This window comes from Callorhinus ursinus, unplaced genomic scaffold (assembly GCF_003265705.2).
Source record: "Callorhinus ursinus isolate GAN/ISIS: 27379988/994484 unplaced genomic scaffold, GSC_fseal_2.0 scaffold2, whole genome shotgun sequence".
NCBI lineage: Eukaryota > Metazoa > Chordata > Mammalia > Carnivora > Otariidae > Callorhinus > Callorhinus ursinus.
In genome coordinates, this window is record NW_027397064.1 from 16,011,656 (window position 1) to 16,024,757 (window position 13,102).

Below are 13,102 nucleotides of genomic sequence, written 5' to 3' on the forward strand. Positions count from 1 at the left end.
AAGACTCTAAGGGAAGTAGGTTCACAGAGTAAATCAGGAACTTAGTTGGAATATGTTAAATGTAAGAGTTGAAATGCCTAGTAGAGTTGTTCTTCCAAGCAGAGATGTTCACTAGGCAAAATCACCAGGGTACATTTTACAAAATTAGCATTTTAACCATTGTAACCCCAAAAGAGAACCTAATTTTTTTAGGTGAAGAAACATTCAGTGAAATAAAACAATTTTATTCCCAGTTACTTGGGAATCAGAAAACTAGACCTTGATCTCCTCAGAAGTTGTGAATTTCACCATGTAATTCCCACTCCTTAATAATAATAATAATAACAAAAACAACAACAAAACAAAACAAAAAATACCCTGGGCCTCCATTTTCCCATCTGCAGTTCTGTGAAATAGGTCCTTCGAGATTCCATTCTAGAGCTGTGCTGCCCAAAACATCTCTTGAACACTTGAAATGTGGCTAGCACAACAGAAGGATATACTGAATTTCTTAATATTTTTAAATTTTAATTAATTTAAGTTTATAGTCACCTGAGGCCATACCAGATGGCACAGATACAGAACATTTCCATCGATGCAGAAATTTCTATTGAACAGTGTTGTTCTAGAGACCATGTGTTCAGAATGTGGGGAAAAGCTCTTACCTCCTGGGCAGCTGCTCGCTATGCTTTTTAAGGAAATGGTATAGCCAACTTAAATTGAATATATATGTTCTGTTACAGATACTTAAAAAAAAAAAAAGACTGACAGTTTAATTAAGACAAACAAAGCGAAAACATTTATATGTGGTGACTACTTGAATAAGACAAGAGACTGTAACGTGAATGGGCTTCTGAAAGTCATTAACACCACAAGGACAAAAGGCACTGCTTTCTACAAAAACTATGATGTGAAATTCAGGAAAACAATATTACTAAATGTGATTTAGTTTAAAAAAAAGAACAAGAAAGTGAAAGCAGGCCCCAGAGAAAAACAAATGTTTTATACAATATTTTTCTACGTTACATCGTGTAATGCTCATACCATTAACATCAACATAGTTATATTATCTTTTGGCTTCTAGGTGAAATTTTAGAAAATACCTGGCAAGAAAATAGTTTTGAAAGTGTTTTCTTTTAAGTTTTTTAGTACAATTTGGTCATTTTGATAGTTGTCACTCCATTAAGTAAGTACTTTAGTGTACATGTATCAACAAAATGCAACAAGAAGCACAAACGTTTAGAAAACCACAATTGAAGAATAAATCATATATTTGACCTCATGGAAAACATGTAAATACATATATGTATCTGCATCTGATATACATATATATGTGAATCCCTATAAACCCTTCTCCAGTCACATTTCTCTCCCTCCTTCCCAAGAAGTAACCACCATCTTGACTTGGTGTTTATCATTTCCAGTCATGCTTTTAACTTTTACTATATATGTATCTATAAACAAAGACAGAATTCTTCAAGTGGGCCAAAGCCCATAATGTGCTCCTTGGATGACTAGATCCTTAACTGGGAGAGAGTTTACATGCCTATAAAACATGGATGTTTCCCAAAACCAGATGACTTCGAGACATGTTTCCAAGTAGCCTACTGAGCCAGGGATTGTAAAGTCTGTCTCTGGAGGAAACAGCAAACGTGTATTTATTTAAACTCACATATGAAGATAATTCTGAGGTTAGGGCAGAGGAATGGAAGGACACAGTTTCAAGCAAGGAATACCATGGCTTTCTTCACAAGAAAAACAAATCAAAGAACTGAGGAAATCATCCAACCACTTAAAGATTGTCTAGAGGTGAACCTGTAACATGGCTCAGTCCTTTCTTTGAACACCCAGACCCTCTAAGAAGGACTAAATTCTCCCTTTTCCACTCCACTCCCTCCTCCCCTCTTGGATTCAATCTTAGCCAACTCAAGTGCTCAGGGCCCCTTGGTTCTCTTCCCCATCTCTGAAAAGCTCCAATAAATTATTCATCTATTCTGTCAGGTTCCCCAGAAGCAGATGCTGAGATAAAGATGTCAGTGCAAGTGTCCTATTAAGGAAGTACTCCCGGGAAAAACCACTAAAGGTGTAGGGAAAGCAGGACAGGAACAAGGAAGAAGTCTGATTCCATGGACAAATTTTGGAGAGTAAGTTACTCCTTAGAATCATCCTGATCCTTTTTGAAACTGGGAGTTGGCCTTTCAAATTCCCACCCCTGGCTGTGATTGGCAGAGGCCCACCAGGGAGAAGGACGGGAGTAGGAGCTCAAGTTCAGGCAGTTCTAGCTCTCTGGACACCCACGGGGGCAACACGGCTCCCAAAGGTTCTGGTCCAGGTCATTGGAAGTGAAGACACATCACAGCCAGGGGAGGGAAGAATAGAAAGGGTAAAAGTGACCTGGGGAGGTGAGGGCAGAGCACTGGCAATGTCCATCACATAGTACCTGGTAGAGTTGATAGATCATTGCATTTATTAGTGATCAAATCCTTGAGCTCATGGGTGAATTTAGAATTTCAGAAATCAGCATTTTAAGTTGAAAGATCTTTTAACATCCGTACTTCCAAAAAGCCCCCCAAATTAAACTATCAAAAAAGACTTTAAACAGCTAGTGAATATGTCCAACTTTGACTGAAAACCCACTGTGAGCTAGGTAGCTTAAGTAAAAACACTTTTTTTACTCTTTTTTACATATAACTGAATGTGGTTTCATTTTATTTCTCAAGCCAGTATTTGTCCAATTATATCCTGAACTAAATTTGGTGTTAGACTTGACTTTGTACTTGGGGTCATTTCCCATGATGGAACAGTAAACTTACAGTCCCATTCCCCTGCCTCAGTGGATACTCTCATGCCAAGAGGGCAGCTCAAATCAAGCTTGCTTTAATATTCTTCACATGTTACAATAAACTCGGCTTTCCTGTGGCATCAGGAGCCCAGTGACCAAGTAATATGCAAATTTAATCTGGATAAAGAATAACCCCTCCCCTCATTGGCAAGGAAAACCAATGTTCTAGGGAAAGAACCTCAGATAATAAAAATGAATTGGTAGAATGAGGTCCTCACGCACTTACCATCCATGGGGATGTGTGGGCTGGCAGCCTTGGGCAATTGCAAAATAGGGTGAGCCCAAGTGGGAGGGCCACAGCAAGAAAGCTGCAACCAAACCATTCTGGGAATTGCTTGTGTAAATTCACAAACTAGATTACCACTGAGTGGGCACTTTCAACATACATAAGTCAATTGGCATGCTGTGACCGAGTGCCATCTTATGGAAGTGGTATATGTCTACCCCATAAGAAGTATTTTGTCACAGACCCGATAAATACTTCATGGTATGCCAGGGGAAAAAAAAAAAAGTCCCTCCAGGGGCTTGGAGCAAAGGTACTTCTTAATCATAATTCTGTCTATAGTGAGCCCCAAATATGCTCAGCATGGTTGTAGCATTGTGTCCTGACCTGAACTAGAAAGAGGTTAGAGGCAAGTGTTTTACGTAGTGTAAATAATAACTGCAGCTGGGTGGAGGGGAGAAAATAGGTTGAAAAACAAGTTTACCATCTTCAGTTCATTGCCCTGTTCTTTATTCTACATTCTCTGAAATATATTTAGTTTTTATTGTTTTTAATTTTTAATTGAGTCTTCTCAAACTTTTAAAGTGTACAGAAAATTAAATAACAGATAGCTAGGTACTCACCATCATTATTAAATCAGTGTCTCTGTTCCTTGTTTATGATGTAATTTATTAGAACTATTGGTTAATGTAATCTAATTTTTAATAGTTATGTTTTTTTGAATGTTAAGAAAGCCTTGCCTATCGCAATAATATAAAAAGACTTTTCTGTAATTCCTTCTAAATGTTTAACAGTTTTTCTTCTCACATTTTGGTGTTTAATCCATCTGGGATTTACTTCTGTACGTTAGAAAGGGATCTAACTTTATTTTTTCAATATGGGTGGCATCTTTTTTTTTTTTATTTTTGAGTGTAGCCTATCCTTCCTCCACTGATTTTTCATGCCACTTGTGTCATATACCTTATCCTATGTATGAATAAATCTGTTACTGGGTACTCTTCTTCTGCCCCTAATCTGTTTGTCTATTTCTGTGTCATTGCCACACTTTTTATATTTCTAAGCTTCAATGTAAGCTTTGTGTCAGTTAAGTCAAATTCTTTCCCTCTCTTCTTCTTAAGGTTCTGATGGTTATTTTGGCTCCTTGCTCTTCCAAAGAAAGCTTTTATGAATTTGTGAAGTTCTATCCTGAATTAGGTTGGGGTTTCATTGTTATTAGATTAACGTGGAAGAGAATTGCTCTCTTTATAGTATTGATTCTAACTCTAAAGAAATAAGTTATATATTTTTCCATTTGTTCAAGTATTCTTTTATGTTTTTCAAATATAAAACTTCAGGTTTCTAATTTTCTCCATTTTTTCTTAGATTTATTCATAGGCACTATTTTGTTGTTACTGTTTTTAGTGTTGCCTTCTTTTTAACTTACATTTTCTACTTATTTGTTGTTGATACACATAGAGTACCATTATTTTTTGTATATTGATCATGTATCCAGCAACCTTATTGAACTCTTTCATCAGCTCTACTCATTTGTAGAATGTTCTTGATATCCTATACAAATAATAATATTAAAAGTGAAGCACAGTAACTCTGTTTCTTCCTTTCCAAAATTTATCTATTTTACTTTTCTTATCACACTGCTTAGAACCTATCAATCAATGTAGATTAGAAATAATTATTGTGAGCATATTTTTCTTGACTTTAATAGGATACTAGTACCAATTCACCATTAACAACTGTATTTGCTATAGATATTTGGTAGATGCCCTTAACAAAGAAGTTTCATTCTTACTCATAATTTACTAAGACCATTTTCTAATAAATTCAGGTTAGATTTTATCAAATGCTCTTTTAAATTCATATATTGGAATGATCATAAATTTTTCTTCTTTAAAGTGTTATTGTGTATTGTGTATTATATTGTTATTGTGTACTGTAATGACAGACCTTGTTGAAATCAAAACGTTGTATTCATTGGATAAAATCTTCTTTATTGTGATGGTTAATTTTTGACATACACTGACAATTCACCAGATTTTATTTATTATTTTTGTATCTATATTCTACTCTAGATTTTTTTCTTGTATTGTTCTGGACTGGTTTTGTAAATAAGGTAAAATGGCTTCTTAAATAAGTTGGGAAGTTTTCTCTCCGTTTTCTGAAAGGGTTTGTGCAATTACTGCTTTTCTTCACATTTTGGTAAAAAAATTACTTGAAAACCATCTAGGCCTAATGGGGTTGGCTCTAGAACTTTTACTACCAATTTGATTTTCACATTTTCTGATTTCTAATTTTGTTTGTCATTCACAAATTACTTAGAAGTGTGTGATTTTTCTTTTATTTCCAAATACATAGGAAAGAGGATTGATTTTCTATCTCTTTCTTTAATACTATTTTTGTTCCATGTGATCAGAGTAAATGGTCTATGAAATGATTTTTTTATATTTATGATTTGGTATGTGATCAATTTTCATAAAAGTTCTATATGTGTTTCTGAAGAATGTACATCCTTAAACACAGAATGCCAAATTCCATATATATTGCCCATTATACCAAGCCTGTTAATTGCATTGTTTAAAATTTCTCTATTTTTCCTAAATGGTACTAGCTAAACATATCAGTCCTTAATTTTTTAAAAATGTATTAAAATCATGTGTACTGAAGTATTTGTCACATTCTACTTGTAATTCTGCTGACTTTCAGCCTATATAGCAACCTCAAGCATCTAAATTGGCTCATACACATAAAATTTATTATTGCTGACAATTACATAAATATTTCCCTTTCTTCTCATGAGCTCAACTACATATTTTTAACATTTTAAAATATTTTACCTAACTTTTCTAAGTGGTTGTACTAAATGGTTTTTCAAGATTTTTTGTTTGAATTTGCCATACTGCCAGAAGCAGAATGTAATTGGGAAGATGGAAGAAGGAAGGATGGGAGGAAGGAAGGAAAGAAGGAAAGAAGGAAGGATGAAAAAAAGACATCCTGAAAGATGATAGGTTTCTCTATATTGCTCTGGATTCTCCTTTGTCTAGGTACTTTAGAAATTCCAGTGTCAGTCTATAGTGGGAAAAATGTATTTGAGAGTAGGGAGACTCCCCCTGCCATATACATCACTTCTCCCCCTCTATTGGAATAAGGAGCTATCCTCACCTAGGACTGGTGGAGAAACAATTTCTACTGTACAATAAGAATAACTAGACTACAGGCAAAGTGTTTTTATGTAGTACATGTTAGGGACCTTTTCCTATGCCTACTAACTTAATTAGTTCATATTTGAAGCTTTCAAAGAAAGAACACTCTTAGGAGGCTTCTGCTGGGTTTTTCTTTTCATGTGTGCTAATTATTACACCTACAATCACATAATCAACCTCTTGGGTTGCAAGGAAAAACAAGGGTGTGAGTGGTTAATTGCAAAGGCAAGTGGCCCATTGCTTGTGCAATCAGCAGACCTCCAGCGTATTAAATTTGGTGCCCAGTCATAGCATAAATATTACAAGTGGCACAGGCTGTCCTTTTAAAACTGACTTCATATGTTCACTTGCAATTTTCTCAAACTCTTCAACCCTCTGCAACACTCTTAAAAAGCACAAACAAAAACAGAAAGAGAAAGACTACTCTCATTGGCAAAGTTAATGATTTCATTCCTTCCACTTTCCAAGTTGTTCCTACTGGGTCCTCCAAACCAGAAGCTTTAAAATGAAAATGAACTGGTAATAGATAAAGTTTGTATCTAGTTGTAATATTTTAATGCTATCATGCAATTCAATTACATCTTTCAGGCAAGTAAGAGCTGTTTTCAGTGTCGTTTGCTAAATTTATCACACCAAATCTAAAATGGAAAACAGTAGTTAGCTGTAAGCACTGAGCTAATGGTATTCCTTCTACTCTGAATCTAATGAGGCTCAAACCCTCACAATGGGAAATAATTCAACAACAATATTTATTTAGATGATGAGTCTGGTTCTCTGACCCATATGGTGATGTACAGCAATGTTGTAAAGTAGATCTCTTCCAGATGGACATTAAAGCCCCAGCCCCATTCAGTCCAACAGTGGAACTGACAAATTGAAAGGGCAAGTCTGGTTTATTTTTAAACTGACCTCAGTAGTACTTAGGTTAGTTAAATCAGTTTTGACCGCCTCTAAAAGAACCATTAGAAGATGCCTCTAGGAAATAATTTTCAAAAAGACAACATACCATGACAGTGTTTAATTTGGTTCCAAAAATTAGTGTGATTAGCCAGAACATTTGCATACAAGCCTGGCTTCTCCTGCATGACTTTGAGAAAGAACTAAGCTTCATGAAGCCTCAGTTTCTCCATCTGCAAAATGGAAATAGTAATCCCTAACGTTATTCCCCAGAAAGGGTGAATGAATGCTTTTTAATTCTCAAGTGCAAAAAAGAATAAGTTATTATTTTTGTTATTTATGGAGATTATTTAACACTGAATCAAATCATGGATTGTTGAGACCTTGCCTCAGTTAGATCTGTGACTGCAAGTTTATGATGAACTTTTGGCCTATGACTTGCCTTGACTCTTTGGTTAATGACTCTGACAGCCGCATGTGAAGGGTCCTCTTTTGAGTGGTATGTGGGTGTGTTTTCCTCCTATTTTCTGCAGATGTTTCAACTGAGTGTCAAAGTCAGGCCTCTTGGCGCCAGTCATGTGGGAATGAGCTGTCATTTTACATGACCCAAGATCTAATCCACCCCCCCCCTTCCTTTTCCTACCCAACTTCAATCTCCAGGTAAAGTTCAGAGTTTCATTTAGAGTGAAGTGGCTTGCCCAAGGGCAAGAAGGTATTAAATAGCCCACGAAGGATCCCACTCATCAATCCTGTCTTATTGTGGGGCCAATATTTTCTTTGAGCTGGAAGGCACCTTTAATTTCATATCATCTCTAGCAGTTTCATGAGATCAAATTCATCAAACATATCCCAAATGATTAGGGCTGACAGTTCAAATGTTACTTTTAAGAATCAGTGTCCTAAGTAACTTCATTTTAAGATAAAATTGCAATTTATTTATTCAATTTTCTGTCCTTTTCATTTTACTACCACACACATAAAGCCTATAAGCCCTAGTATTAGAAACAAAAATCCCTTAATAAACTAAGTAAGAGACCAAGGAATTAATGGCTTTTAAGGGACGTTTTCAAACTGGTCACATAAAGAGATTAACTCCAAAGAGGTAAGCCATTGGTATTGCAGGCTCGGGTATCATAAGAGGAAGGATCATCCTACTATCCCTGGAATCACACCAGGTAGGACAGGGAGCCTCTATTTACTGTGCCACCAGGAACTGTGCCCAAGATAAATCCACCAGCATGCCAAGTGCTCCTTCTCTAGCGGACAGGGCTAGTGAAAATGCATGTCTCATGTTGAGACAGCCTTTGGAAAATCACATGCAATGGTACAGAAACAATATGATGAATTCATTTTCATATTCTCACCTTTATATTCTACTTTTTGCCCATAAACACTAGCTTATAAACATCCCAGTGTGATATAAGTCTGTTTTTGTAGGTTTTATAAGGTAATCTACTAAATCAGTGATCCCGTCCCAGCTCCCTGCAAAAATTCATGCTCTGATAAATTCAAAAGAGTTTACAGCTGTTAATCCTGTGGCTTTGTTTGCCCTTTGATATTTCTGTAGTGATTCTCCTTCCACTAATGGGAAAATTACCCATTTTATTGTGCTTACTGCCATATGATCAATTTACAGAATCAGTTTCTAACCAAGTACATTGCATTTTAGTTATTTCCTCCAAAGCTCGCCTACTTTCAACATAATAGGATGGTACATAAAGACAGAATAACTTTTTCTTTTCTTTTTTTTTTTTTACTTACTATGTCACAAAGCAAAAAATAGACTAGAAGTAAAGAGACATTTACCTTATTGCCTTATGTAGGAGGATACCTGAAGTTAATGTTTGATGTTTTGAGGAAGGTAGAGACCAAATGACATATGCCATGTCCCCCAAAACCCAGCATGCTCAGTGAGCACTGAACACAGGTACAAGATCAATTATATGGAGACTAGAAAATGCAGGGCAGAAGAGGTGGTTCCTCTTCTCTGGGAGGGACCAGTTGAGAGGGCGTATAGTTAAGCTGAAGTTCAACACAAACCCACACGAGTGAACAAGGGATTCTCTCTGAAGGTTAACAGAGAAGAGCATGTTCTCAGTAGTTGTGGGTGGAGGCATCTAGCATGGTCAGATGAAAACCTGGTCATCAGCGAAGTCCAAGCAGAGGGCTGCTAGGGATTTCCAGAGACCAAATCCAGGGCAAACAGGAAACAAATGAGAGAAGATTGGGCTTCCCAGTTTATGATCTGGGGGTTTTAGAGGAGATGACAGAAAAGAGCCCCATCAACAACAGTACGATTTATGTTGTCCAGAGGGGATGAGAGAGATGGTTATTCTGGGGAGCCAGGTAAATCAGGATGTGGTTTAAGGATGGCTCCTTGAGCTAAATGGGAAAGAAAACTGACTGAAAGTTTTCTAAAAATTCTCTTTGAAATATCTCTCTTACTTTCTCCCAAATCTCTTTTTTTTTTCCAGCAGCTCTCTTCCAGAACTCGTGCAGCTCCTCCTCTGTTGTCTTCCTTTCTCCATCTGCTTCCTCTGTTCTCCTTCTCTTCCCCACAAACTCCTAGTGCATCTCCATTCTTTATCTAGAAGACAGCTTATCCCAGTTAACTCTTACCTTACTCCATTTGCAATCTCATAAAACAAATGCTTTCGTAACTTTGAACTTTTCTCAATAAAATGAAATACAAACTAGTTAGCCAAAACGTATTGTCTCTCAATTACACTTTCAGGAACATCAATTTATTCACCTTTGGTACAACTTTTTAAAACCTTTCTTTCATTTATTTATTCACCCACTCACTCGCTCTCTCAATAATTCATTTGATGACTATTAAGGTTTTATTTTCAGAGGAACTGTGTTGGATGCTGAAAAAAAAATGACCAAGACACAGACCCCATCTTCAAAAGGTCACAGTCCTTTGGGGAAGACAGACATCTAAATAAATCCCAGCTGAGTGTAATGTAAATATGCACAGATTCATATGGAAGCATAGAAGAAAAAGCAATGATTTAACTGAACAGACAGAGGAGGTTTCAAAGCAAAAAGTATATTTGAGATGGTTGTTGGGGGATGAGTAAAATAAAGACAAAAATAATGCCAAGTTACAATTATTAAGCTCAGAGGTACCAGGAATTATACTAAGCCCTTTCCATGGATCATTTTATTTAATTCTTACAATAGCCCCAATGTGGTAGATGTTTTTATTGTCTTCAACCAACAGATGACAGAACTGGCTCAGAAAGGTGATTAACCTTCCCCAAAGGGATGTCAGATAGGGAGAAATGTTCATATAGGGCACTGTGTGTGAAAAAAATCAAAGTATTAAGGAAATGATGAGTAGTTTGATGTGCTTAGGATGCACTAGGAAATGTCCTGTGGGAAAAACGTCAAAATGAGATGAGGTCTGTATCTAGAGTTCGAAATAAATCTGTTAGGCAGCATGGAATACTTGAATTTTCCCTTTCTTTCCCCATGCTTGTGGCTTAGAGAAGAGATGGATTCTGCTACCTCCTCTCTCCTTCCCTGCTCCCTCTTTGTTCAGCTAATTAATTGCCATTATACATGTGAGGGCTGAAGCATTAGAGGCCCTCCCTCTCGGGGTAAATGTGCTTGACTTAAACTACAGTGGCTATTACTTGGGTAACTCAAGGTTTTCCATGGTTGAAATGGCACAAAATTCTGACATTCAGGAGGGATTATGGTAACAGGGATGACTTCTGATGGAGGAAAAGTTCTCTACTCCTTGCATCCTGTTCAAAAAGAAGTTCTGTTGAATGGGGATTATAGTGTGGTCCTGGTTCTAGGGAACTCTCTTCCCTAAGGTCATTTGGCACATTCCTAAGTGAGGACAAGCCTCCCAATATCCAGAAGTGTAGTTCAGCACTTCCCATTCACAACAGACTCCCCAAGTGCTGAGTGCAAGGGGCACTCCATTTTCCTGGTATACCTTGGCTTTGATTTACCAAAGCTTTCAGTCAGCTCTTGCCCCAAGTGAGATATTTAGATGCTCAAATCCTCCAGCAAAAGGAGACATTTAGGTATACCAAGAAAACACCATGGACTCTTGTCTATAATCATGAATAAAAATGAAGTACATAGAAATAATTTTTATTTAACAAAAATGAGCCTTTGAAGACTCTCCTTCAAATCAGTGATGGAACCGATGTGAATACCTACTATAATCTAAGTGGTATGACACAGAGTGAAGGCTGAGGTTAAAACAAGGCCAACAAAACAGAAGCAAACAACTGCTCTGCCAGGTAGAAATTTCAGTGTGACAAGAGTTCCAATGCACTCTGCGAAATCAGACAAAGGCGAGAGTATTTCTCTTTGTTGTACAGTTTTCTCCTAGAACTTAATAATAAATAGGAAAGTGCTATTTGGACGCCACTTCTGCTTCCTCTCCACAAATGGAAGATGTAAAGGTAAAGCAAATAGATGAATAATCCACAATTGAGAAGTGTGGAGCTGACTGCATTCCTGCTTCCCAGTATATGCAGACAAATAAATGTATTGTCACATTCACATCACGATAACTCTGCATCTATGAACAGTTTGTATTTTACTGGTTCTTGTCTCAGCTAACATAGAGCTCAGCCCAGAAAAAAAAAAAAAATCTAACAATAAGATTTTCTGGGAATCCCCATGGGTTGGCAAAGGTATGTTTTTTAAAAACTCCCAGCCAATCATCTTATGCTGGCCATTTTTTTCCTCTTCTGCTCTGCTTCCTCCCCTTGAGTCCTTGCTCAAAAATCATACGGCTAATAAGTGATAGAGCCAAGCCAAGATTCAAATTCAATTTTATCTCACTCAATCTAATACTCTTAACCAGACTAGATTCTAATTATCTATTCCCAGGAAAGAATGGATCTTGGTCAAATTAGTGTATTTCTAACAATAATGATCCAGAAGACAGTGACCATATCCTTATGAGTTTTTAGACCTTATTTTGAATATTCTACTGTTCAACTAGGAAAAGGAAGTGAAAGACCGAAACACCATTTCATTCACTCATGCATGTATTTTATCTATTTATTCATTCATTTAATTTGTGAATGAATTAATTCTTTCCTATCTTGCATTTATTCAAAATATATTTGTTGTACATCTATAAACCAGACACTGCTTAAAGCTGATCATATAATGGGAAATGGAACAGCTTAGCTTGCCCATATTCTTGAAGCCTACATGGAACAGAAATAAATGTTTTCCAGAAAGCTTCCTTTCCTCAATCTGTCCTGCAGATCACCAGATTCATGTTGCCCCTCAGCGCCAAAATCATAAGTGATTTGACAAAGATAGCATAGTTGTTCTCCTTATCTTCCAAGGGTCCTGGTCCTGGTGTGACTCTAATCTAACTAGTTATCGCTAAGGCTGTTACTAAAGTAACATCACTTTAACAATGATGCAGTAGAAAGCCCACTGGACAAGGAGAAAAGAGAAAGACAGATTTGAATCTCATCTCTGCCACTATTAACTCTGGAAATTTAAACAAATAAGTTAATTTCTTTGAGTCCCAGTTACCTCATGTATTAAATTGGAGAGGGAATAGATTGAGTTTCAACATATTTAAGAATTATTCTTTGAACACCTAAAATGTATCTGTATTCCACTAGGCATTTCCTCATATTACAATATATATTTTATTTAAACTTCACTTTAATAATGAGCAAACTGAAGGCAAATGATGTTGGCTTGAATAGTTACACAGTTACTAATTGCATAGATTTGGTTTGAACACAGATGTCCTGATTCCACTGTAAGACCTGACCAGATGACCACAAAGAACCCCAGCTTGAAAATTTTCTTCCTGCTACCTCTGCAGTTTTACCTCTACTTCTTTCTACTCAGAACAAACTCTTTTGTCAAAGTTGACTTCTGTTTCCCAAACATACTTTCCTTTGCATATGGAGCCCCCTTTTCCTCTCCTTAAAAAAAAAAAAAACATACTCTCAATGT